The 25,884-nt window shown below is 36.7% G+C and overlaps 1 long non-coding RNA gene and 1 pseudogene across 3 annotated transcripts; one reads left to right on the forward strand and one right to left on the reverse strand.

The window, feature by feature from the left end:
- On the forward strand, window positions 9,360-10,527 carry LOC107636594 (annotated as a pseudogene).
- Window positions 13,200-15,355, reverse strand: LOC107637829. 3 transcript variants are annotated; one of them, XR_002360318.1, is made up of 4 exons: window positions 15,265-15,355; window positions 15,074-15,159; window positions 14,856-14,970; window positions 13,200-13,311 (listed from the first exon to the last, which is right to left on the reverse strand). It is a non-coding gene; the product is annotated as an uncharacterized LOC107637829 (long non-coding RNA). The 3 variants fall into 3 exon arrangements; XR_001619559.2 differs by having other exon boundaries at window positions 13,200-13,326; XR_002360319.1 differs by lacking the exon at window positions 13,200-13,311 and adding an exon at window positions 13,949-13,990.

Here is a 25,884-nt window from a genome sequence, read left to right on the forward strand (position 1 = left end):
TACCTGTCATTTAAATTACTTGTTCCTCATCTTCAAAACCCCAATTTACAATCTTCATAACCAATAATAAGAACATACTTCCCTACAGTTCCTTGAGAAGACGACCCGAGGTTTAAATACTTCGGTTATCAATTTTTAAGGGGTTTGTTACTTGTGACAACCAAAACGTTTGTAAGAAAGGTTGATTGCTAGGTTTAGCAACTATACTTGCAACGAGAGTTTACTATAACTTCTAAACCATCAATCTTCAGTTCTTCACCCGCGTACGCATGCCTTTCCAGATTTGTAAAAGTTTGTAAAGTTGCAAAAATCAGTTTTAAACACCAAACTTTAAACGTTTATAACTTCCTCTACAAAATTCTATTTTCCTCAAACTTTATATCAATTTAAATATTTTTAAGTGAACTTCAATTTAAGACAAATTTCAACCAATTTCGAAAACTGAGGCTCAAATTATGATCCGCCAAAGTTGGTAAAAATCAAGGTTCACAAAATCTAACAAGGTTCTCAAACTTTCAAAGCTTTGAACCAAACCAACTCCAAACCACAACACCCATTAATTCACATCAGAACTTACCATTTTTTGTCTCAATTCACCACTCTTACATTTACAATACACTATTCTCATAATTCTCAACCCCAATCATCAAATTCCTCATACTAAAACCATTTCTCAACTAACACACTCATCAAATATAATTCTATCATTACCAATCATCATAATTAGCATCATTCAACTTCAATCTTAATATTCAACATCATTTACCAACAACAACTGCATAATTCATTAAAATTATCAAAAATCATCAAATCATCACAAACATCAATAATCATAATCCACTATCAATGATTCAAATCTATCCTATGATCCACTAGCATAAGTGTCCAGAAATATTATATATTACATAGAGAAAATCGAAACCATACCTTGGACAATTCTCAATATGTGCAAAACACCAAAATTGGACTCCAACAAGCCTCAACTCACCAACAAGCCACCAATTCAAGAACCAATGCTCCAATAATCACAATTTCAAGCTAGACATACATAATTTATCACAAATTAATACCTAAGGTTTCTAAATACACAATTTCACAAGGATAAAAAGTTTTCTTACCATTTTTTATGGTGTTTGGGGCACAAACCACCAATTGTCCAATCTTAGATACCACCTAATCAATTGAAAACATAAAATCCACTCAAAACCAAAACTTTAAATTTTGAATTTCTTAGAGTAGCAGAATGGGGAGTGAAATCTGAAATCTTACCTACAAAAGTTAGATAGAACTAACAGCTCGGCAAGAACTTAGCTGCAAACGGCATGCGAATCGGAGCACCGTAGCTCGAGTTATGATCAAACGAAGTTGGATGTGAATAGCATTTTTGAAACACCTCCTCTCTTCTCACTTCAGCTGAAACTCTCACTCTCTAAGGGTTCTGGTGGTTGAATAGGGTTCATTAATGTGCTTTTATATGTTGGGCTTGGGCCCAACTTGGACTTGGTCCAACCCGTTCGCGTGTTTGGTCCGTTTGGCCCAACTTTGGACCAAACCTTTAAAACTAGCGTCCAGTTTTCAACTTTAATTATTTTCCTAAGTTTTTCTACAGTTTTTACTACTTTTACACAGTACCGGATTGATTTAATCCAGTACTGCCGGCTAATTTATCTATACACATTTTTTACGCAATTTTTCGCAGAAAATTACATTTTTCAACTCAGAGAAATCTATTGAGTCCAAAAATCCTATTTAAATTTTCTAATTAATATTCTATATTTTTGGATGCTATTTTGAGCAATTAGTTTAATTTAATTAAGAGACTAATTAGTCGCAGTTTTTACATTGAGAATGATAATAGACACTAAAGTGAATATTGTAAAGCTTTTTATATGCTTGACTCTACTTTTTCTTCTTTAACTTCAAGTTGTGTTGTTATCATCATTTGCCGTCGATTTAGGATAACATTTATCTTATTTTGACTAGTTAATATTTTTCATGAAGATTCTACTACTTGGTTTAAATCAATTTTATCTCTAATATATTCTGTTTAATTTGATAAATATTTAGTACAAATTTATTTTTGTTAATCGAAAAATATTTTCAATTAAGATAAGTTGGTTCGAGGTAGTGAAAAGGTCAATCGAGATGTGAGCTATTGTCGAAGAAATACACGTGCAGGAATTGGTTAAAGGTACTGACATAGACTCGATTTTAAGCACTTCACTAAATCGAACGGGTCCAATCAAAGTAAGTATTCGAAGGAAGAAATCAAATAGTGGTTCGAATAGCAGATCGAGCAGTTACGTGAGTGGAGAAGTTGGAGGCTTTCACCACATGAGGAATTGATGGGTGACGTTTCATTAGCAAAATAGTGGGAACGGTTACCAAGTAGTGCGCATTTAAGACAGCACCATGTAATCAATAATCGGTTACATTGAGTAGACTATAAATATTAAAAAGTTTTAAGGAATGAAGGTTGGAACCTTTATCCAGAAATACACTCAAGCACACTCATATCCCCAGCGAATTCTTGAGTCTGCATTCGAGTTTAATTTCTTTAGGGTTCCTTCCATTGTCTTTAAATTCCATTTATATTTTCTGTAAACTTTACTTTTCTTGTCAAATTTATGTTTCAAGCAACAATTTAAATTTCAAATGCAATTTACATTCCAATACCTTTAATTTTCATGTCAAAAGCCCTTTAACCCAGTCGAAGGCATCTTTACCGCTTTACTTTAATTTCAACGCAATCTTTTCGATTTCAGTCAATTTAACTTTTGAATTGCTTGTTTTTTAACTTCTTTTATCTTTTTACAAAACTTTTATTTACTTGTTATTTTAATCCTAGTCTAATTGAATAAGCTTTGATGCACTTATAGAAAATTGGTACCTGCAAAAGAGGAGTAGGTTTCGCTCCCAGACCATTAGAATCGAACCACCATCGATTTGCTAAAAATCGACAAAACAAATTGGCATGCCCGGTGGGACTATTTTAAACTTAAAGTGTGTCAAAAAGTTTTTATATCATTCGGTGTATGCGATTGAGAAGTGGGAAAATCATTCACATGGCTGATGAAGTGTCAAATGTGAATGGTGGTTCCTCCACTAATGATAGCATACCAATAATTGTGCAATAAGCAGACGTGACTTCACGTTCGGAAGGTACAATTGGAAGTGAAAGCATAGCGGTTACCACTGTGCAAACTGGAAATGCTGGACATAATATTTGTCTATGTGGTAATTTGCCACCTCCTTCAATAACTATCGGTTGGCCCCCTCATGGCCTTCCTCCTGGTTATACTCCATCGGTGGGTAGTTTTGTTCCTCCTGTTCGATTTGGGAGTGTAAATGGAGGAAATAATTCTCAAAACCCACATCAACATTCCGAGTACTCTCGTGATTATAACATGGGCTCTACTTCGAATACCGCTAATTCGATGGCAGTATATCGACAGCAAGTAGAGGAAAGTCATCATGACTTGGTCAATTTGCTGACTCAACAGATGACCACAATTCTAAATCCAATGATAGCTGATCACGAATCAAAATTTGAACGTCTTGCTAGACAAGTCGAACGAATTTCCCGAATCGTAGATTATAAGGAAGGTGAAAGGCATGATGCCAGGGGAAATAATGAAGTATTCGAAAATGTTTTCCAAAATAAAAACAATGTTTTGAATAGAGGAAATCCTCATATAGTTTCCCATGGTGAAAATGCTGATGAAGTTCTAGCCAGATTACGTGCTAATCATGATGGTGAACGTTATCAAGTCACCAGAATTGTAGAAGAAGTGCTCAATCAAGTCGGTCTAAATGTTGGTTTTATGAATCAACCTCATTTTGTGTCTGCTTTCCCTCAAGTTGTCCAAATGGCTGAAGTGCCAAGAGGGGTGAAAAATCCAACACTACAAGAATTTGACAAATTAGCAACGAATTTTTGCGAGAAATATTTATTGTCACTAATCCGTCACTAACTTGCGAGGAATTAGTGACGCACTAACGACAAAATTAATGAGCGGTCACAAAATACCCGAACTTGAGAAAAACGACTGATTAGCGAGAGATTTACAAGTAAGTTTGTTTCTCGCAGATTGACTTTTGTAGCTAAAAAAGAGCGAGGAAAATTTTCTTGCTAATTTCTCGCAAATTAATTAGCGAGAGACAATGTTCTAGTAAATCAGTCACTTAGGAGTTCAATCGAATAAAAGTAAAGTAGCGAGGATATTATTGTCACTATTCCGCCGCAAGTGTTTGATATACAATTAGCGAGAAACAATTCACACACTAGTTTACCGCTAAATAAACTTTGTGTGAAAAGGCTAATTAGTGAGGAACAATGTCCCTAGCTAATCCGTCACAAAGACTTGAAATGTATTCTGCGATGGACAAATTCCTAGCTAATTTGTCGCCAAAGTTTTTATTTTTAGCGAGCAATTCATTTCTCGCTAATTTGTCGCATAATATTGTAAAATTCAAAATTAGGGTAGCGACAGAAAATAGTCGTCGCTAACTCGTCGCAACAGATATATCATTCAGCTAGGAAAGTGTTCCTTGCTAATTAGTCCCTAAAGTGAAAATACGGATATTGAGTGCCTAAGACCTAAGTAGCGAGAAATTTGCGACCGTTTAACAACTGACACACTTCGTTCGCTGATTTCAAGTCCCTGATTAGCGGGCGAAATACATTTGTAGCTAAGTTGTTGCAAGTTTAATTTAGCCAGCGACTTGGCAACTATAATCTTGTCGCAAAGCAAAAGCTATATCCTACCTATTTTGTAGCAAATTACTCGCTAACCTCGTTGGAAATCAGTCGCAAAGTTATAACAAATCCAAAGCTAATCGAGAAAATTTTAGAAGTAACTAGTCGCAATTGAGTCACTAATCAAAAGCTTATTTAGTGAGGAATTAGCGACCGTTTAACAACTGATAGACTTTTCTCGCTTATTTCATGTTGCTACTAATTTATCAGAAAAGTGTTAGTCCTTATTCCATGTTGCTACTAATCACTAACGTCTATATAAATCCATGAAAAATTTATGAAAAGTTTGAAGCAAATTTGCCAAGCACGCTAATGTAATTTGTCACAATTTTGTCACTAATCTAAAGCAATTTTAAATGAGACAATAATTAAAGTCTCAAAGTCGTGACTAATAATTAGCTAGCTAATTTTTAATAACTAATAATTTACAATATTCTAGCAAGAAGTCCATTCTCAAAAATTTTACAAACAACTCAAATCAAAAGCTTTTTCTTAAAAAATATTTTTTCCCTATTAGATCACAAATTTGTCGTTATTTTTAATGGAAAGTTTGCTGTTAATTTGAATTGAAGTTTAAAATTAATATATTTTAAAGATAAATTAAAAATTCAATATTTTTAGAAAATGAGAGTATAATGTTGATATTTTCAATCACAAAATATAGGGTAAAATACTTAAATAAACCAAATGCATGCAAATATTACTTTATCACCCAAAGCAAGAAATGATACGTGAATCTTCCAAAAGCGTTTTTTATACCAATTGAATAAGGATAATTACATTCACAAATTTTAGTAGTAAATCAAATTAGACTAAATAGATTTATTAGGTGAGCTTTAACTACACATAAATCGAAACAGGTAATATCGATTTACACATTCACATGTAAATCGAATCGAATCAAGCTAGCCAGATTTATGCATGGGCATGGGTGGTATGTTTCCAAATAAATCTAACCAGCCTAATTCAATTTATATAGGACGGAGGGCTTTATATAAATCTTAGATGAGTATGAAGAGACTATGCCATTTGAGCTATAGCTCATTCACATGCCATTGATTTATTAGGATGATTTTTCATAAATTATTCAAATCACCCTAATAAATCAATGGCATGTAAATCGAAACAGGGCAACTAGATTTATATAAAGTCCTCCTATCCGGTTCGGTTCATTATTAAGACCAGACCTGCAATTGACTTGGTCAATAGCGGTCAAATAGTTAAAAACCAGATGATTTTGTCACGAACTGGACTCAATTTAAGCAGTTGATGACCCGCACTTCCTCCTTGACCCGCGTACTCTACACGTAGACCAATGGTGGTGTGGATCACTATAAGAGCATCTATTTGAATCCCCTTCAAAAGTGGCGTCTCTAAGATTCGATCCTTGAGCTTAAGAGTGAGTAAAACATGGATATTTGACTCTAAAATCAAACTCATAAAAAATGCAAGTCTAAACGACTTTGTCATAGTTATTAGAACCGAATCGGATCGGACCGATCGGTTCGACGGAAAAAAGTGAATTGATGTCCTATCCGGTTCGGTTCATTATTAAGATCGGACTTGCAATTAACTCAATCAATGGCGGTCAAAAGTTGAAATCGGACAGTTTTGTTGCGAACCGGACTCGGTTTAGGCAGTTGACCCGCACTTCCTCCTTGATCCGCACACTCCACATATAGACCTGCGTGTGTGGATCACTGTAAAAGCATCTATTTGAATTCCCTTCAAAAAGTAGCTTTTTAAGGTTCAATCCTTACACTTGAGAGTGAGTAAAAGCCCCCATCTCACTGTGACAGGTGAATCTTCAATAGAATTAATGCTTATCATTATATATACTATATTATTTTACTAAACACTATAATATAATTTGTCACAATTTTGTCACTAATCTAAAGTTATTTTAAATGAGGGAATAATTAAAGTCCCAAAGTTGTGACTAATAATTAGTTAGCTAGTTTTTAATAACTAATAACTTACAAACTGAGGAACCGAACCAACAAAACTCCAAAAAATACCCTTTTCCTAACTAAACCTAACCCTAACACATCACTAACATACACACAACGCTGCACTCACAAATGACACACATCACCCTCTTCGCTCTCACAATCGTTCCCTCACTCACTCACTCACTCACTCACTCACTCACTCACTCACTCACTCACTCACAATCGTTTCCTCACTCAGCGCCACTGCCACCGTGACTCCGCGAGCAGCGCTGCTGCCACTACTGTCACGCACATAGAGCGACTGAGCGAGCCCTTCTTCTTGCACCTTCCGTCTCCGACAACCGAATTGCCATCATGCTCCAGCCATCTGGGCCTTCGTCTCTGGTTTTTGGTTTGCCATCATTGAAGCCATGCTATTCGTGTGACCCTTCATCTACGTTGTTGAAGTCGTGACGTCCCTCCAGTTTTTCATCTTCGTAGCCACTGACGCGCTATCGTATCTCTGTTTCCAGCCCCATCATTTTCATCGTCTCACCATCTAGTGTGTTCCGTCGTCCTCCTCGTAAAAATGCAAGCCTAATACTTGCTTACTATTTAACAGTTTGTTTAACAATTTGTCACTAGTCAATGAATTGTTGCATACATGAAATAAGATTCAAATGTCAAATACTTGCTTACTATTTGTTTATATGATATATATTGTTCTATAAATTATATTTCAAAGAAATTTTATTATATACAAAATATCCAATAATATATATTTAAAAAGAGTTTTTAAAATTTAAATTCTTTTTTAAAAAATTAAAATAAAAATTTGAAAAAAAAAACAATAACTCAAAAAACAAAACAAGTTATATTAATTTAAAAAATATTTAATTTCAAAAATTGAAAAAACACATATATATAAGCGCCTTCTCCATACTTTCAAATAAAAAATTGCATAATAAACTTCATTTTTAGTGCTTTAAATTAAATCAGAGATTAAAAATTAGGGCACGATTTCAAGCTTTTAGCCCTCTCTCAGCTCACTCCCTTGCCCTCTCTCAAGAGTCTCAGTCGTCTCTCATCTTATCTCAGCATTCTCTCACTCACTCCCTTGTGCTTCCAGCCTCAGAGTCTTCTTCATCGTATCAAAGCTCCTCAAAATCTTCTTGTCTGCATCAAATGATGGGTAGAATCTTCTTCTCTGCGTCAAAGATACTTCTCGGTGCTGCATTGATTCTACGCGCTGCACTGCTCCCCGATGACCCTCAATAACGACGCCACCAACAGTGGCTGCAAGGTGCGACAGTCAATGCGCCGGTGCTGCCCCCTTCTTCTTTGCCACCACCAATCACGCGAAGGTTAGCCCAGCCACCACTAGAAGCCCCTGTGAAGCTCAGTCAGCCACCACCTCTGCTCGACCACCCCTTCCCCTGTTCTCAAACTCAGGTAAACCAATGTTTTCTTTTTTCATTTTAAAAAAGAAATTAATTAAGATTGATTCTGAACTTCTGATTGATGTTCTAAATTACTGATTATTTGGGTTGAGCTTGGGAACAAAGTTTTGTTTATTGTTTCCATTATTGTTTTGAATTTCAGATAATTGTTTTGATTATTAGTAAATTGATTATTGTTTTGAATTCTGATTACCAGTAAACTGATTATTCCTCTGGTTGTTTGTTCTGAACTTTTTATTATAAGGTGAATTTGTTGTTTTGATTATTGTTATTATAAGGTTTCTCCATTTGTTTTCTCCTTATTTGTTCTTATTTTAGTTGTTGTGATTATTGTTGATTTTTTAGATTATTGTTGTTATAATATTTCTAATTATTGTTCTGTGGTCTGAACTTCTGATTTGTACTTGATTATTACTGAACAACATTTGATTTCACCTTCTTGTTTGTTTAGTAGAGAGTAATGGGAGGAGGTGGAAAGTGTATTCCTCCACAAATGATCGAGGAGAATAAAGCAATGGATATGAAGCTGACACTATAATGTGGCTGGCTAATTGCTCCTGCTCCTGCTATTGTTTTTGTTCTTGATTTTAATTTACTTTATCTTCACTGGTATTCTGATCACTGCTATTCACTTGGTTAGGAAGTTGTGTTGTTCTGTTCTGTTTCTTTCTGCTTATGTTTATTGAAAGATGCTCTCATCAACTTAAATATATTTGCTAGATATATTTACTATCAAGATAAACAATTCTTCTAGCCATTGAAAAAATTCAACCATTCCTTTATTCTGGAATCAGTTAAATTTGCTGATTTGGGACTCAATATTTTAGTTGGATCCAGAGCTAGAGTTTGATCATGAAGTATACCTTCTAGGATTTCTTCCAAATGCTGGTGTAGTAGTTGGTATTTCTCAGAAAATGTCATTTTCAGTTGGTTCAGAATTTCCATGTTTTGAGCCCTTTCCTCAAGCATAAACAATATTGCACTGTTTGCTGCGTCATGTTCTTCAGGTATTATAGTTATTCATACTAAGGATTGATAAGTAAGGTGAACTGTATTGCAAACTTAGTTATTCTATGGTTAGTAAATTGAATTGCATACAAAGTTTTTGTTTTCTTTAGTTGGGTGCATGAGATGAAGTTGTTTGCTTTTGGCGCATCTAATTACATATGCTTGCTTAACAAATTGAAACCTTATGAAAATTTTACTTTTAATTTTAAAATATTTCTTATTTTCTTTGTCAAAATCTAAAATGATTTTAGATCTAATTGAATGGTCAATTAGTTATTGTTACTTCGTCATTTGTTCAGTGCAAGTTATGTTTTTTCTATTGCATGTTTTAAGAGATGGCCATTGGAGTGAACAAGATGCTGCAATTTTAGTACCAGGAGACATAATCAACATTAAATTAGGAGATATCATTCCGGCTGATGCTTGTCTTCTCGAGGGCAATCCTCTAAGTGTTGATCAGTCTGCTTTAATAAGAGAATCTCTTCTAGTGACCAAGAATCCAACTGATGAAATATTTTCTGGATCAACAGTCAAGAAGGGTGAGATAGAAGCAGTTGTGATTGCCACTGGTGTACATGCCTTCTTTGGTAAAGCGGCTCACTTGGTGGACAGCGCTAACCAAGTTGGACACTTCCAGAAAGTGCTTACAGTAATTGGTAACTTCTGCATTTGCTCAATTGCTCGAAACGTATGACGACTATTGAGGAAATGGCTGGGATGGATCTCCTCTACAGTGACAAAACTGTAACCTTAACCTTGAATAAGCTCAGTGTTGATAGAATCTTGATTGAGGTATTTGCTAAGGGTGTTGAGAAGGAGTATGTTATCCTTCTTACTGCAAGGGCCTCTATGACGAAAATTAGGTTGCTATAGGTGCTGCAATTGTTGGGATGCTTGCTGATCCAAAGGAGGTAAATATAGTAAAACCACTCTCTTTAGGACAAGAAGGATACAGATAAAATATTTTGATTTAACTCATAATTTTAATGTTTTGATTGACCAGGCTCAAGCTGGAATCAGGGGGTCCATTTTCTTCCATTCAATCCTGTAGACAAGAGGATTGCTCTAACTTACATTGATTCTGATGGAAATTGGCCCCGTGTGAGAAAAGGGGCTCCGGAGAAGGTAAAAACCTGTTTCATTGGCACCTTCTTATGATGGTTATAAGGATGACCAATGCTTTTTTTTTTCTTTTTATTTAGATCATAACCCTTTGCAACTGCAAAGAGGATGTCAGGAAGAAGGTTCATGAAGTGATTAATAAGTTTGCTGAGCATGGACTTCGGTATTTAGGTGTTGCAAGATGCATATTGTAATTTAATTTCTAACTGTATAAAGGTTTTAATTTGTTGACCTTCCTTAGCTTTAACCTTTAAGGTGGGTAACATGGAGCACAATTCATTAGAGAATGCATCCTCAAACGTCATCATGGAATTTCAGGTATTTTTTGTCTAAAATTGAGGGACTTGAGCAAAAATCAGATTCAGAGGTTGAAGAAGGACTGCAGATGCTGTTGGATTCTGACCTCCCTGCACTCAAAGTGGATTTTCTGGAGCTACAGGAGTCCAAATGGCGCGCTCTCAATTGTGTTGGAAAGTAGACATCCAGGACTTTCCAGCAATATATAATAGTTCATACTTTGATCGAGTTTAGATGATGCAAACTGGCGTTCAACGCCAGTTTTCTGCCCTATTCTGGAGTTAAACACCAGAAACAGGTTGCAAAGCAGAGTTAAACGCCAGAAACAGGTTGTAAACTGGCGTTCAACTCCAAGAAAGACTTCTACATGTGAAAGCTGCAATGCTCAGCCCAAGCACACACCAAGTGGGCCCGGAAGTGGATTTCTGCATCATTTACCTATTTTTGTAACCCTAGTAACTAGTTTAGCATAAATAGAACTCTTTACTATTGTACTGGGGGTCCTTTTTCCCTTAATTTTGAATTCATATGCCATTTGGGGAGGCTGGCCATTCGGCCAGGCCTGGACCTTGTTCTTATGTATTTTCAACGGTAGAGTTTCTACACACCATAGATTAAGGTGTGGAGCTCTGCTGTTCCTCATGAATTAATGCAAAGTACTACTGTTTTTCTATTCAATTCAAGCCTATTTCTTCTCTAAGATATTCATTCGCACACAAGAATATGATGAATGTGATGATTATGTGACGCTTATCATCATTCTCACTTATGAACGCGTGCCTGACAAACACTTCCGTTCTACATGCAAACAAGCTTGAATGTGTATCTCTTAGCCTTCTGATCGTGAGATCAGAGTCTTCGTGGTATAGGCTAGAACTATTGGCGGCCATTCCTGAGATCTGGAAAGTCTAAACCTTGTCTGTGGTATTCCGAGTAGGATCTGGGAAAGGATGGATGTGACGAGCTTCAAACTCGCGAGTGCTGGGCGTAGTGACAGACGCAAAAGGATTACTGAATCCTATTCCAGTATGATCGAGAACCGACAGATGAATAGCCGTGTGGTGACAGCGCATCTTGGACCATTTTCACTGAGAGGATGGAAAGTAGCCATTGACAACGGTGATGCCCTACACAAAGCTTGCCATAGAAAGGAGTGGGAATGATTGGATGAAGACAGCAGAAAAACAGAGGTTTAGGAGGAACGAAAGCATCTCTATACGCTTATCTGAAATTCTCACCAATTACTTACATAAGTATCTCTATCTTTATTTTACGTTTTATTTATCTTTTAATTATTAAAACTCTATAACCATTTGAATCTGCCTGACTAAGATTTACAAGGTGACCATAGCTTGCTTCAAGCCAACAATCTCCGTGGGATCGACCCTTACTCACGTAAGGTTTATTACTTGGACGACCCAATGCACTTGCTAGTTAGTTCTGCGAAGTTGTGACAAAGTGTGTGAATTACGTTCCGAGCACCAAGTTTTTAGCACCGTTGTTAAGGATCACAATTTCGTACACCAATACACACACACAATGCTGATAAATATTTCTTTTTGTAATTTTCAATTAATTTTCATGTGTGAAACCAAACTGTATGACGAAGAAAAGCATTCATTTTTCTTACATCACCGGTTCTGTTTTATTGTACATAGTTATGTAGATTTTGAAAGCTGCCAAACATCTCCTTAAAGACTGCAATGAACACATTGAAATTTTATGCCCAACATCATGGTAGATCTAATAATAAAATAGGATAACACCTTCACGGTACTATGCTTCTACTTCCTTTGCTTCATGTCATGTGTATGTCTCTTTGTCAATGTTAAGTCTTATGTATTGATGCCATGCTTTTTATCTGCCATTTTTAATTCATTTTCTTTTGTCTTGTGATGACATGTTTTGTTTTGTTGATGAGAATTATTGAAAATTGGCTGCTTCATTATGCAGGTCCAAATGGTAAGCACATGCACTTCTATATTGGTAAGTAAATCATTACACATTAGGCTAAAAAAAACTCATTATGATATACTTCATGTTGAACGTGGAATATATTTACTTGCACTATTCCTTGAAAAATAATTCACCTAATGCATAGGCTTATCTTCTTTTCATTTTCTTGTTCATGCCTCCAGGTTTACTAAAATAGATGGTTCTTCTCATATAATAATATTTCTACCTTGCCCAGGATCTAAGCAAATCAACCAACTATGTTTGCAAACATAGATACTAATATAGATACTTATAGTTTTGAAGAAGCATGTGACTTAATACATTTATCTCACTGTATCAATTACCAAGCTTTAGGTGTTGTTTATTTGTATTTTTCAGTTTTTTAAAAATTTTAATGTGCAATGAGGAACTTAGATGTGTAACACCCTCACTATCAGAAGTCACGCTTCCGGCTGCGCCACTCTGATAGGAAGAAGTATTACGACTACTTTACATACTAAATACTAAAATAGGAGCCTGTGACTCGACACTGTATCGCTGATTTCTTTGAAAACCGGAAATAAATACTTTATCTTAAGAAAAATACAAGCAGGCATAGATTCATATACAAAACTCCTTACATAATAACTCATAATATAATATACATATAAAACATACAACTCCTATCCCTCTTACAAATTCGTAATAACAAAGACGAGGGAAGAAAATAATCTAATTAATACAACAACATATAAACCAAACGCAGTATAACTCTCCTTAATGCCTCTTCATTTGGTTCCTGAAAAGGGTAAAGCTGTAGGGGGTGAGAACCTAACCACACGGTCTCACCATAGAGTTTCAAAGTTGTCATAAGAAGATATTTATTAGGAAAACTATTTTCAAGCTCAGTGATTATCATTGCCTTATGAATCTTTTAAAAAACCAATAGGTAATCGTTCAAAACCTTTTCAAAGAAACAATGTTTAATCTTTCAGAAATCCGAAACATTTCCTTTCTTATAAGAAAATCTCAATCAGAAACCAACCACGCAATCAAACAACACAATCATTAATTCAGCACCAAAGTTCAATCTCAAATGTAGCACGCCAGGACAAACACAGGCAAAGCAGACAAGGAAAGCACAAGTAGGCAGCAGTTACAGCAAATAGTTCAAGTAACAGTTACGAACAGTTTAGCAATTAGGCAAACCAAAACAAGTTCAAACTCAAGCAAAGCATACAAATGCATATGATGCATGCCTGTCCTATGGCTGATGAGGCTCATCTGTCGGTTATCCAGCCAACCCGACAAGTCTGAATTGTACTTAGACTGTCCCCCGACGTGCATTACCAAGAGTCTATGCATAGCTTTTTCTCAAATAATCAATATTACTCAATGGGGGTAACATTCCCGGGAATTTATATAGTGCCCGGTCACACACTTACGTCGTAGGGTCAACAGAGTATCGAGTTTTCAACCTGGTACACGTGGTGGCAAGCCACGGCACTTAATCCAGGGAACCTCGTATCTCAGATATTTCAAATTCATAAGCCACATAAATAATTCATTCATCATTCATCAATATCTAAGCCATTCTCAATATCATCATCATTCGTCAATCCATATCCCATTTCCAAATTCATTCAAAAATCATATTTCAAATCAATCCTCATCATCCTTCTTTCCGTTAATCAACAATCTCAATTCAAAACATAATTCTTTCTTTTTCAAATAAATCAATCCGAAACAAATAATGTTTAAGAACTAAATCTTTTTAAACAATTACTTCAAACAAAACTTCTAAATTTATAAAATTTCGGCAGCATCTCCTCTAAAACTCGGATTCTGCCACCCTGTTCGGGTCCCAACCAAACCAAACCAAACACCTGTTAATCAGTCAAATCACTTATAACAACCATTATCATAACAACAGTACTCAACCCAAGGAAAATACAAAATCCAGAATTCAATCAACCAATCCTATAAATCACAATTTAAACCGACTTCAACCAACACCATCAATCAATAGTTAAGAATTCTCGGTCTTCTCAAACAGTTTCAAACCAAACCATCCCTTCAAACACTTTTCGAATCATTTCTAAAATAGCAAATCATTCTCAATAAATAACCCGTTTTCAAATATCAAGTCTTTTCCAAGTTTATTTTAAAATCAAATTCCAATATCAAATCGGGTTTAATATCAAATCAAACTAATGATCTCATTCAACCAAAACAACTCAATTCAGTTCATAAGACTCACGAAATCACAAAAATGTATTTTACGTGTTAATATCGATTTATAACAACCCTGTAATGTAAAATAGATTTAAGAAAAACCCCTACCTCAATTAGTCGCAAGTTGCATAATTAAACCCATTAAATCCTTATTCTCATGTTAATCGGCAGCAACCGCAGAAATTCCCAATCAACCGCAGGGATCACAACAACAACCACATATCTGACATAATTTAGAATTAACGCGGGACGGATATTGAGGGATATTAGAACATGATCGATAATGGAGTATTGCGATAAACAAGAACGGAACAGCATAATCTTACCATGATAAATAGAATAGAACGACACAGTAGCAGCTTCAAAATTGACCGGACAACAGCTCTAATAACGGCCGGAAGCTCTGATGGTCCTGCAGCAGCAGTGACGGTATAATCCGATGCAAACAACCTCAGTAACAACTCACGGTAGAAGCAACTTAACAGAAAAGAATATCTGAGGCAAGATCAGAGCTTACCAAACTGACTTAGGCCTCGGTGGCGATTTCTAGTGGCAGTGGCGGCGGGTTTCGAGCGGCAGAAGCTCGGTCACAGCGGCGCAGCCCCAGCAGTAGCGGTGACGGAGCGCGCAACGGCGGTGGTAACTTTGCGGCGGCGGTAGCTTCTCGCTGCACGGCGGCGCCACCCTGTTTCCTCCACCGTGAGATCTCTTTTGCTCTGCTCCAAAGACGGCGACAATCTGCGAAGGGGAAGACGTCGGCGAGGTCTTCATGGCGGCGACACAACCAGGCGGCGGCTGGGCTTGTCGGCAATGGCGACTCCACACGCGATGAAGACAGCGACGGTGGCGCCTCCTCCTCGCGCGGTCCTCCTCGGCGCTGGCGCAAACGGCGACGCGACGCAGCGGCTCCCTCGAAAACTATAAATAAATATATATAATTTGAGATTAGTTTAAAATAGGACTTTTCAAAAGTCTTGGGTCTTACAAGATGTATAATGTATAATGAATTTATAGAAGTAGGATCACATTTATGTAGCCAAATTAAAACATATCTAAATAAGTGAGTGAATACTTACTTTTACATGATATTGTAATTTAGCTTTTCTCTTTATTAGTTTACTAATTAAGTCACGTTTTTTAGAGCTATTGAATAGATAGAATAAGCATTTGATCAATCCTAAGGCTTGGTTATTATTAGGTTAAGCTTCAATACCTAATTTCTTTAAACATGGGTTGAATTTTTTTAAACGTGTATAATTTTGATGAACTAATTATATTTGTATGCATTATAATCTTTTAGTTCAATGATTAAAAAAAAAAAATGAGGTTTGTTTTAGTATACTGATGAAATTGACATTCTAACTAATATTCTAGAAAAATTAGCGACATATTCGCTGTTGATGATGGTGACAAATTAAAGACTTTATTGTGACTGAAACATATATGAGATATCTATCGATTTGTTACTAGTTTAAAAGGAATTTGCAATGACATTTTGTGATAGTATTGCAACTAATTGACTACACATTATTCCCTAGCAAATTGGTGACTATTTCATAACTCTACTTTCTCATTTAGAATAGCTTTGGTTTAGCGACAAAATTCCTACAAATTTGATTAAGGATTTTTAAAAGATTAGCTATAGATTTGCTATAAAATGTGATAGATTTGCGATCATATTAGAGAACAATTTGCGACGACTTAGGTACAGAAAAATTTCTCGCTAATTAGCATCAACTAAGCATTCCATTTTGTCTACGAAGTTAGCTTGCATTTAGCGATGAGCCTGCTGCAGTAGAGTTTGTCGCTAATTAGTGACTACCGTTTAGTCTATTTCTTCTATGGAATTAGCTTTTACTTTAGGGATGAATTTACGATTATCTATTCGGTAGCTAAAAAACTTTTCGATGAATTAGCGACTGCTATGTTTGCCTCACTGATCTGTGACTTGTAATTAGCGACGAAAGCATTAGTTGCTAAATGGTAGCTAATCCGTCACAAATTATATTTTGCGTCAGATTAGCGATAATTTTACGACTCTTTTTGTGGTAGCTAATCGGCCATATTCTTTTAATGCAAAAATAATCACAAAGTTTGCAAGAGAAGTTGGAGAGTCGACCACTGAACATGTCGCTCGATATTTGGTTGAGATTGGAAATTTAGCTAATGATGAGAATTTGAAAATGAAGTTTTTTCCTTCTTCGTTAACGAAGAATGCGTTTACTTGGTTTTCAAATCTTAGGCCAAATTCGATAACGACATGGAATCAGTTAGAAACTGCTTTTCATGCTCAATTTTATCGAGGGAAAATGAATGTGGCAGTTACCGATCTGGTTGCTTTGAAATGTGAAGATGGTGAAACCATTGATGATTATATGATACGTTTCAAAAATGCTAGAAGTAGATGCTATGTTTCATTACTTGAGAATAAAGTTGTGAAAATAGTAATTATGGGGATGGGGTTTTATATGCGCCGAAAGTTGCTTAATGTGCATATCCCCGATTTGGCCCATTTGCCTGAAAAGGTTCGGCAGACCGAACTCATGAAAAAGGAGAAGGAGAAATATAGGAGTGAGCAAAGATCAAAGAGTAAACCTTTTACTCGAAAAGAAAAAGTTGCTTATATAACTATGGAGTCCTCAGAGGAGGAACTCGATTTCGAGGCAGAAGTCGATTTGGCTGAACTTAAGAAGGGCCCTCCATATGTTTGCTCTTTACTTTAAAATCTTCCTAGTAATGAAAAGTCGAATGAATCAAAACTGAAAAGTGGCAAAAAGTATAGTTTTGATATTTCAAAATCTGATCAGATTTTTTATGTGTTGCTTAAAGATAAACAATTAATTCTGCCTGAGGGTATAACTTTACTTTCGATGAAAGATTTGAAAGGGAAACCTTATTGTAAATTTTACCAAGCAACCAGTCATTCGACTAATAGATGTGTTCGTTTCAGGGATTTAATTCAGGAAGCTATTATGGAGGGACGTTTGAAATTCGACGATGGTAAGAAAGAGATGAAGGTTGATACTGATCCCTTCAATGTTGATGCCAACTTTGTTGAACCATGTTTTGGAGTGAATATGGTTGGCATGTCTTACGATTTTGATGTGGCTCTTGATGATTTTGAGTCACAAATTTGATCGGTGTACCCTCGAGCAGGAGATGGTTTGCTAGATTTCTTGGTACAGCAGAAGATTAAAGACTGGGATGTATCTCTGTGTCCACGGTGTAATGCAGTCTTTGATGCTGAAGCCGCAGCGATCTTTAAAAAAGAGAGAATGAAGAAAGAGCTGGCTTATAGAGAAGAGCAGGCTCGACAGAGACAGCCAGTTAGGCGTATAGAGGGTCAGAGTTCTAAGACCCTTCAACAAAATGTGGTTCCACCTTTGAGCCGATCTCAGGCCATAGGTGTTCAATGGATTCAGAATTGTCAAGAGTTCCAAAAATGGGATGCTCTTTATCGATGCAACCCACAGTGGGGACATCGGGGACCTCCTCGAAACCAATATACCCACTATCGTGGTTGAACTAGAGGGTATCCAAGAGGTAGAAGAGGAAGAAGAAACTTCAATCAAAATAAGAGGCCTCAGGCAGAAGTAAGCAAGGGGGCAACGCCTTCCGTACATTCCTGAATTGTCTTTCCTTCTGATGGAGAGACGAGTCCAAAGGGAATTTCATCACCTGCAAAGATGGAAAAAGGTAAAGCAGTGGCCAAGTCTTCAGGGGTCAACAAAGGCAAAGAGGTTGATGTTGACGAAGAATATTTTGAAGAAAGGGATGATAATATGATTGGAATGATTTCGATCATTCCAACTAAATATCTGGGTGAATATGCAGGTGACCTAGAGGAAGATTATGATATGGAGGATGAGGATGCTTTTTCTTTCATCCGAATCGAAGATGAGCCGGGATATTTTCTTTGACCTACTAAAAAACAAATGTCTCATCTCCTCCCACTCCATATAAGCACAACTTTGAGTGGGATCAAAGTAAATAAAGTCCTAATTGATGGTGGGGTGGCAATCAGTCTACTGCCAGAAAGGATGTTGATGAAGGTTAGAAAACATCCTGATGATTTGGTCCCCACAAACATTGCTGTAACTGACTTTAGTGGGACTTCGACTCCAACAAAAGGTCTGGTCACTCTGAGTGTTAGGGTTGGATCATCTGAACAAAATACTGTGTTCGTGGTGGTTTCCTCAAAAGCAAGTTATAATGCTTTGTTAGGGCGAGATTGGATCCATGGTGTGGGGGCTGTACCTTCTACCGTGCATCAAAGTGTTCTTCTTTGGACGAAGGATGGCAAGCCTGAAGTCATTAAGGCATATTCGACCCTTTATGTCGAATAGCTATATATTGATTTCAAAATGTATAATCCTAAGTTGAAGTCTTTGAATGTTGACAGGACACTGAACTCTTATAATTGTGAAGGTTCTTACTTGTCCTCGGAAGGTTTGGCAGTGAAGTTGTGCTACCCAGAGTTGGACTTTACTCCAACTGGTTGGGATTGTCTCTCTTGAAGATCTCTTGAACAGTTACCCTATGGAACAGGTTGAGGAAATTTCGGATTACCTGGTAACTTTAAATAATTATTTAAGTAATTCACTTTCTGTAGAGAATAAAAGTGGTTCCTTTGATGAAGTGGAATCATTTAGGAATGTAAGTTCTTTAAGTGATTGTAGTAACTCGATGCCTTCTATCGAGTTTTGTCATGGCTTTCGTTTTTCTTATTTCTGTAATCCAAATGATGTTGCACACTGAACTGCTGATGTGGTAGCAGAAGTACATGGTATTGAAAATCAAGTTGATGTTAATTTAATAAATGATCAAGTACATTCACTTCCTAATGAGCCTGTTAAATTTTTCTTTTGATTGCATCTATGATCTCGAACCTTTGGGTTTTGAAAAATATTCAGTAAAAGATGATGATCATTTCAAAGGGTTTGAATCTCAAGATCCCTTAGAAGAAATTAATTTGGGGACTCCGGATGATGTTCAAATTACATATATTTGTAAAGATCTTGTCGATCCTTTTCGAACAGAACTTTTCCATCTTTTACATAAATTTAAAGATTGTTTTGCTTGGGATTATCATGAGATGCCTGGTCTCGATCGTTCTTTTGTAGAGCATCGATTAGCATTAAAACCAGATGCTCGACCTATAAAACAAACCCCTCGTCATTTTACTCCAGAAATTAATCAAAAGATTAAAGACGAGATAGAACGCTTAATTAAAGACAAAATTTATTCGAACTGCACAATATGTGGAATGGGTTTCGAATATTGTTCCTGTGATGAAGAAAAATGGAAAGTTAAGAGTATGCATTGATTTTCAAGACTTGAATAATGCTACTCCAAAGGATGAATACTTCATGCCAATTGCAGATATGTTGATCAATTCTGCAGCGAAAAATGAAATTTTAAGTTTTATGGACGGTTATTCAGGATATAACCAAATCTTCATTGCAGAAGATGATATGTCCAAAACTGCCTTTCGTTGTCCTGGGGCGTTAGGCACTTATGAATGGGTAGTTATGCCATTTGGTTTGAAAAATGCTGGTGCTACTTATCAACGAGCAATGATTGCTATATTCCATGAGTTTATTGAAAATTTATGGAGGTGTATATCGATGATGTCATGGTAAAATCGATTTCGGTGAATCAACATATTAATCACCTATGAAAAGCCTTCGTCACCATGAGGAAGAAGGGACTAAAGATGAACCCTTTAAAATATGTTTTTGGGGTGTCAGCTGGAAACTTTCTAGGTTTTGTTGTTCATAAAAAATGAATTGCAATCGATAAAAATAAGACAGATGCAATTTTGGCATTATCTGCACCTAAATCAACAAAAGAAGTGCAATCATTCCTAAGAAAGTTAAATTATCTCAGAAGGTTTATTTTGAGTCTTTCTGATCGAACTCGAATATTTGCATCTTTAGTGAAGCTAAAGAATAATTCACAGTTCGAATGGACGAATGAACATCAGTCAGCATTCGACTCAATTAAGGTATCTAAGTCCCCGATTATGGCAAGCGTTCGCCCACATGAGCCCTTAAAATTGTACATCGCGGCATCTATAAACACAATTGGGTGTATGCTAGCCCAAGATGATGGAAATGGACATGAACGGATTGTTTATTACCTTAGTCGAATTTTAACTGAAATCGAGACAAGGTATTCCCCGATAGAGAAATTATGCTTGTCTTTATACTATGCCTGTATGAAATTAAAATGTTATATGGTGGCTAAATCGGTGAAAGTTATAGCACAAACTGATATCATCAAATATATGTTAAGTTTCCTAATGTTACGAGGACGTTTAGGAAAATGGATGCTAGGCTAGCTTTGACTGAGTTTGATTTACAATATGTCCCAGTCAAAGCTGTGATAGGTCATGTCATTGTAGATTTTCTTGTCAATAATTCGAATAATCTGAATGACCAGGGGGCAAATGTAATCGACATTGAAGTCGATTATTGTAAGTTGTATTTTGATGGATTGAAGCACGAAGATGGTGCAGGGGTTGAAATTCTTATTATCTCACCAGAGAGGATTCTATCAGAATTCTTTCGAATTAAAATATCCTTGCTCAAATAATGTGGTAGAGTACGAAGCCTTAATTCTGGGTCTCAAAATATTAATTAGTAAAGGGGCTTTGGAAGTCCAGATATTAGGAGATTCCCAGTTAGTTTTGAAGCAGTTATCAAAGGAGTTTAAATGCAATAATGAGAAGTTGCAAAAGTATTTAACAACTGCTTGGGAGTTGTTAACATCCTTTTGAAAAGTTTCCTTGGTTCACATTCCAAGCATAATGAAATTGCTAATGAATTAGTCCAAATTGCTTCGAGATATAGAATCGATCTAGAAACTCTTAAAAAATTGGCTAGTATTCATCAAATATTAGTGCCTGCAAATGAAAGAGAGGCTTTGTGCATAGATGAATGGGAAGATGATGATTGGAGGAAGCTCATTGCTGAGTATTTGAAAAATCCCAATACCTCAGTTGAAAGAAAGATAAAATTGCAAGCGATGAGTTTTGTCTTAATGGATGATGAATTGTATAAGAAAGGAATCGATGGAAGTTTGTCGAAATGCTTAGGCCTAGATGATCAAAGTATTGCTTTGGGTGAAGTCCATAATGGGATATGTTATGCCCATCAGGCTGGAAAGAAGATAAAGTGGTTGTTATATCGCAATCATGTGTATTGGCCATCTATAATAAAAGATTGTATCGATTATGCAAAGGCATGTCAAGAATGCCAGAAACATGGTTTGATACAACAGATTCCATCATCTGAGTTGCATTCGATAATAAAACCATGGCCATTTAGAGGTTGGGCTTTAGATTTGATTGGGTTGATCCACCCTCCTTCATCAAAAAAAGCATAAATTTATCTTAGTAGCAATTGATTACTTCACAAAGTAGGTTGAAGCAATTCCTCTAATAGAAGTTGGGCAAAATGAAATAATAGACTTCATTGAGGAACATATTATCCATCGGTTTGGAATTCCTCAAACATTGAGCACTGATTAAGGGACTATGTTTACTGGTCAGTGAATTAAAAATTTTGCGGTCTCGAGGGATATCAATATGGTTATCTCAACTCCTTATTATGCACAGGCTAATGGGCAAGGAGAGGCAGCAAATAAAATCCTAATAAGTCTGATAAAGAAGCATATCGGGAATAAATCCCGAACGTGGCATGAAACTTTATGCGAAGTATTATGGGCTTATCGAAATTCACCAAGGGGGTCAACAAGTACTTCACCCTATAAATTGGTTTACGGCCATGATGCAGTGTTGCCATTAGAAATTAATTTAAATACCTTGAGAGTATTGAAACAAAATGATTTGCCAGTAGATGATTATTGGAATGCAATGTTTGATGAATTGAATGAACTAGATTCAGAGCGAATCCTAGTACTTGAGAGTATGATTCGACAAAAAGAAGGTGTTGCTCAAAGTTATAATCGTCGAATAAAAGAAAAGTGTTTTAGTATAGGTGAATTGGTTTTAAAAGCCATTTTGCCAATGGAAAAAAATCGAAATTTCTTGGCAAATGGTCCTATACTTGGGAGTCCAAGTGATAGGATTGTATTCGGAAAATGCATATTGGATAAAAGATATCGAATCGGGAAATATAATTGACTCGATTAATGGGAAATATTTAAAGCCATATTTTTGTTCGCCAAATTGAAGTCAAGATGCATAAGTCCAAAAGAAAGTAAAATTATTACAAATACTGAAATCAATACTGAAATCTAAGAGGAATGAGGTGCCAGCTGCTAGGAGTCTTGCCAAGTCTGAGCGTAGCTTTTCCCTATTGTTGTTCAAAGTTGAAAGTGTCTCAGCATGCTTGAACTTTTCATATTGGACCTTGACAAGTTATTTTTCATATTCTTCTTGCTTGGTCTCAATAGAAATAATTTCTTGAATGATTTGTTGTTGTTCTTGCTGTGCAGTAGTTAGAGGTACGGCTATTTCAGCCCGTCTCTCGCGTATTTTGGCAAGCTTTTCATTGATTCGGGCCAATTTAGTTTCAAGTTTTATCTCTTCCTTGTCATAAAAAGCTTGAATATAAATAGTGTGAGAGATTCTCAAATTGAATTCTTCACGAGAAGCTTTTTTCGGTTGAAGAGCAGAGGCACAATTATCTACTTCAGTTTTGATCTTAGCCTCTTCATTTTTGATCTCTTGGAGTTTATTTTGAAAAGCTACACTGTTGTTGGCCAACTGTTTGAATTGTTGGATTATGGCAGAATATGGAGTAGAAGCCGAAAATTCAAAGGTAGAATTCAAAAGATCAGATAAAAGCTGGTTGAGAAGGGCATCCTTGATCCATGCAGCAGCTGGATGATCCAAGAGTTTAAGAAGTGACCGAAGCTGTTCTCGAGTGTCAACATCCAGTTCGAATGGAGGACTAGATGAAGATGGTCTAGAAAGTGTTGGTGCGGGAACAGGCGCTTCGTCCTCTTGGATAACTCGATTTAAGACGGAGATCAGGTTAGCCAATGTAGCACTTGTAGGTGTGGTAGAAGTGCCCAAGTCTCTAGACTCTTGACCGGGAGGAGTTTGAAATTTAGCCTGTTGAGGGGGACTGGAGAATCCCTAAGGAGTTTCTAAGAATTTAGATCGAAGTGAATCTGAATTGGTAGTCTTAACAACTCGTGAGACAGAGTCAGAGTCTGGAGCCACTTAGTTTTCAGCAGAAAGTGCAGTTTGATTGTTTGGTGAGGTTGGTCCAAGGGTTTGAGTTTGTGTTGGAGAATGATGTGTAGGGTCTTTTGTCAAATCAATCACCTGTGTTCTAGAGGGACGAGGAAAAGCAACTTGTAGTGGTTCGACAGATTCTGTAGCTTGAATTGAATCATGAGATGTAAAATGTCCCAAATCCAGGTGTTGTTGCAGAAGTGGTTGATCAAGTGCCACAGGGATGTGATTGAGTCAGCAGCAGTAGTAGGCTGATATAAAAAGTACACAATTATAAGTTAAGATTTATTCTAATTCAAATGAAATATATATAGAAATGATGATGTTACCAGAATGAGTCTTGGCTTTCGAATTAACTTAACACCAGGGTCTAAATCAGTTGTATCCTCTGATTGAGAGGAAGCTGCAAGAATGTTCCGGATGGTTTGCTCACTTCCATCAGAGCTTTCACTTGATGGTTGCAACTATAGCTGAAGGAAAAAATCAAAATCAAGAATTGTTAAACAGATATGATTTTCGAAATATTCTAATTCGAAGTACATGGGTGTGTGTAAAAATAGTTACCCTTCTGGAAGTCTTGGTGGGAGTCCTTCGACTTTTATGTTGTGGTTATCGAGAAGAGGCTGTGGTGTCAGCTTTTCTTTTTTGAGATTTTTTGGGAGAACCTTCAGCAGCAGGGTCTGTTCGAATGGCAGATTGCTGAATCTCCTCTAAAGTGCGACTGTACCTATAGTAGTAAGCGGTCCACCATTCGAGACAAGACTTGGTGATATATGAGCTGCGATCATAAACAAGGAAATTAAAATGTTCCCTTTGTTGTTGATTTGTCGAGAGGAGGAAATCAAGTTCACTTTGAGAAGTCAAAATGATATGGCAAAATGGTTTGTTGTTTCGAGGAAGAGGGGTTGGAATGGCCTGTGAGAATCCCAGTTGCCTAGCTGTGAAGTGAAGGGCGTACAGGGTCACCTTGAATTTTTCCTTCTTGTGCTGGGGTAGCCCTGTAGGGATTACTTGAACGGCTAGCAAGTTTGCCCAATTTCGATTAGCCAGTTCATTTTCTTCAGTATCATGTGGAAAAAGCAAGCGATTGAGCCATGCAGGACCACAATTTCGACAAAAAGGGGGCGAAAGTGATCTTTTCATTGTAAAAATCTTTACAAGAATGGAAGAGAGAAAAAACAGCCCAAAATCGGTTTTTATCTTATTGTGTATCTGGGAAGTTTGGCTTGTAGTCAGCCAATCAGAAGCCTTCAATGTGTTGCTTGTCAGTAGCACCACCCCCAGACTTTGTCATATACTTTTCGAAAATGGCATTAAGCCATAATTGGAGAAGTCAGAGGGGGCCACCAGTACTGATCAGACAATTGTTTCGGAGACAATGTACAAATTGTCCTAGCTCTTCGAAAACTTGCCCGAAAAGAAGCTTGGCCAAATTAAGGGTATTTCCTTCATGAAGCAGAGCAGCCAAAGGAAGGAAAAACTTTGACATCTGGACACTTTGAGAACAGAAAATAATGGCATTTAGCCAATAGAATAGAAAGGCTACATGCTCGTCATCTGTGACGGCAGTGCCCTCTTTGCCGATGTGGTGAGCAATGAAATCACTATAAGAACTGGTAGGGGCAATGTTGTAGTAGCGTTTGGGTTGCATGTCGGGAGTGCAGTCTGGAGGATTTATGGAAAGTCCTGTAATAGCGGCCACATCCAAGAGAGACATACCAATCATTCCATAAGGGAGGTGAAAATTATTGGTTGTCCTATTCTAGAAACAGGTTACAACTCCAATCATCCAAGGGAGCGTTGAAGGTGAGAAGTGAGAGAGCTTTTGGAGTTCTTGAATACCTAGAGCCCCCAAGCAGTGCTTTTTGTAGGAGCAAGGCGCTAAAGCCAGGCCGTGAAGTCGGTACCCCGAGGATTAATCTTTGG

Source organism: Arachis ipaensis, chromosome B04 (assembly GCF_000816755.2).
Source record: "Arachis ipaensis cultivar K30076 chromosome B04, Araip1.1, whole genome shotgun sequence".
Taxonomy (NCBI): Eukaryota; Viridiplantae; Streptophyta; class Magnoliopsida; order Fabales; family Fabaceae; genus Arachis; species Arachis ipaensis.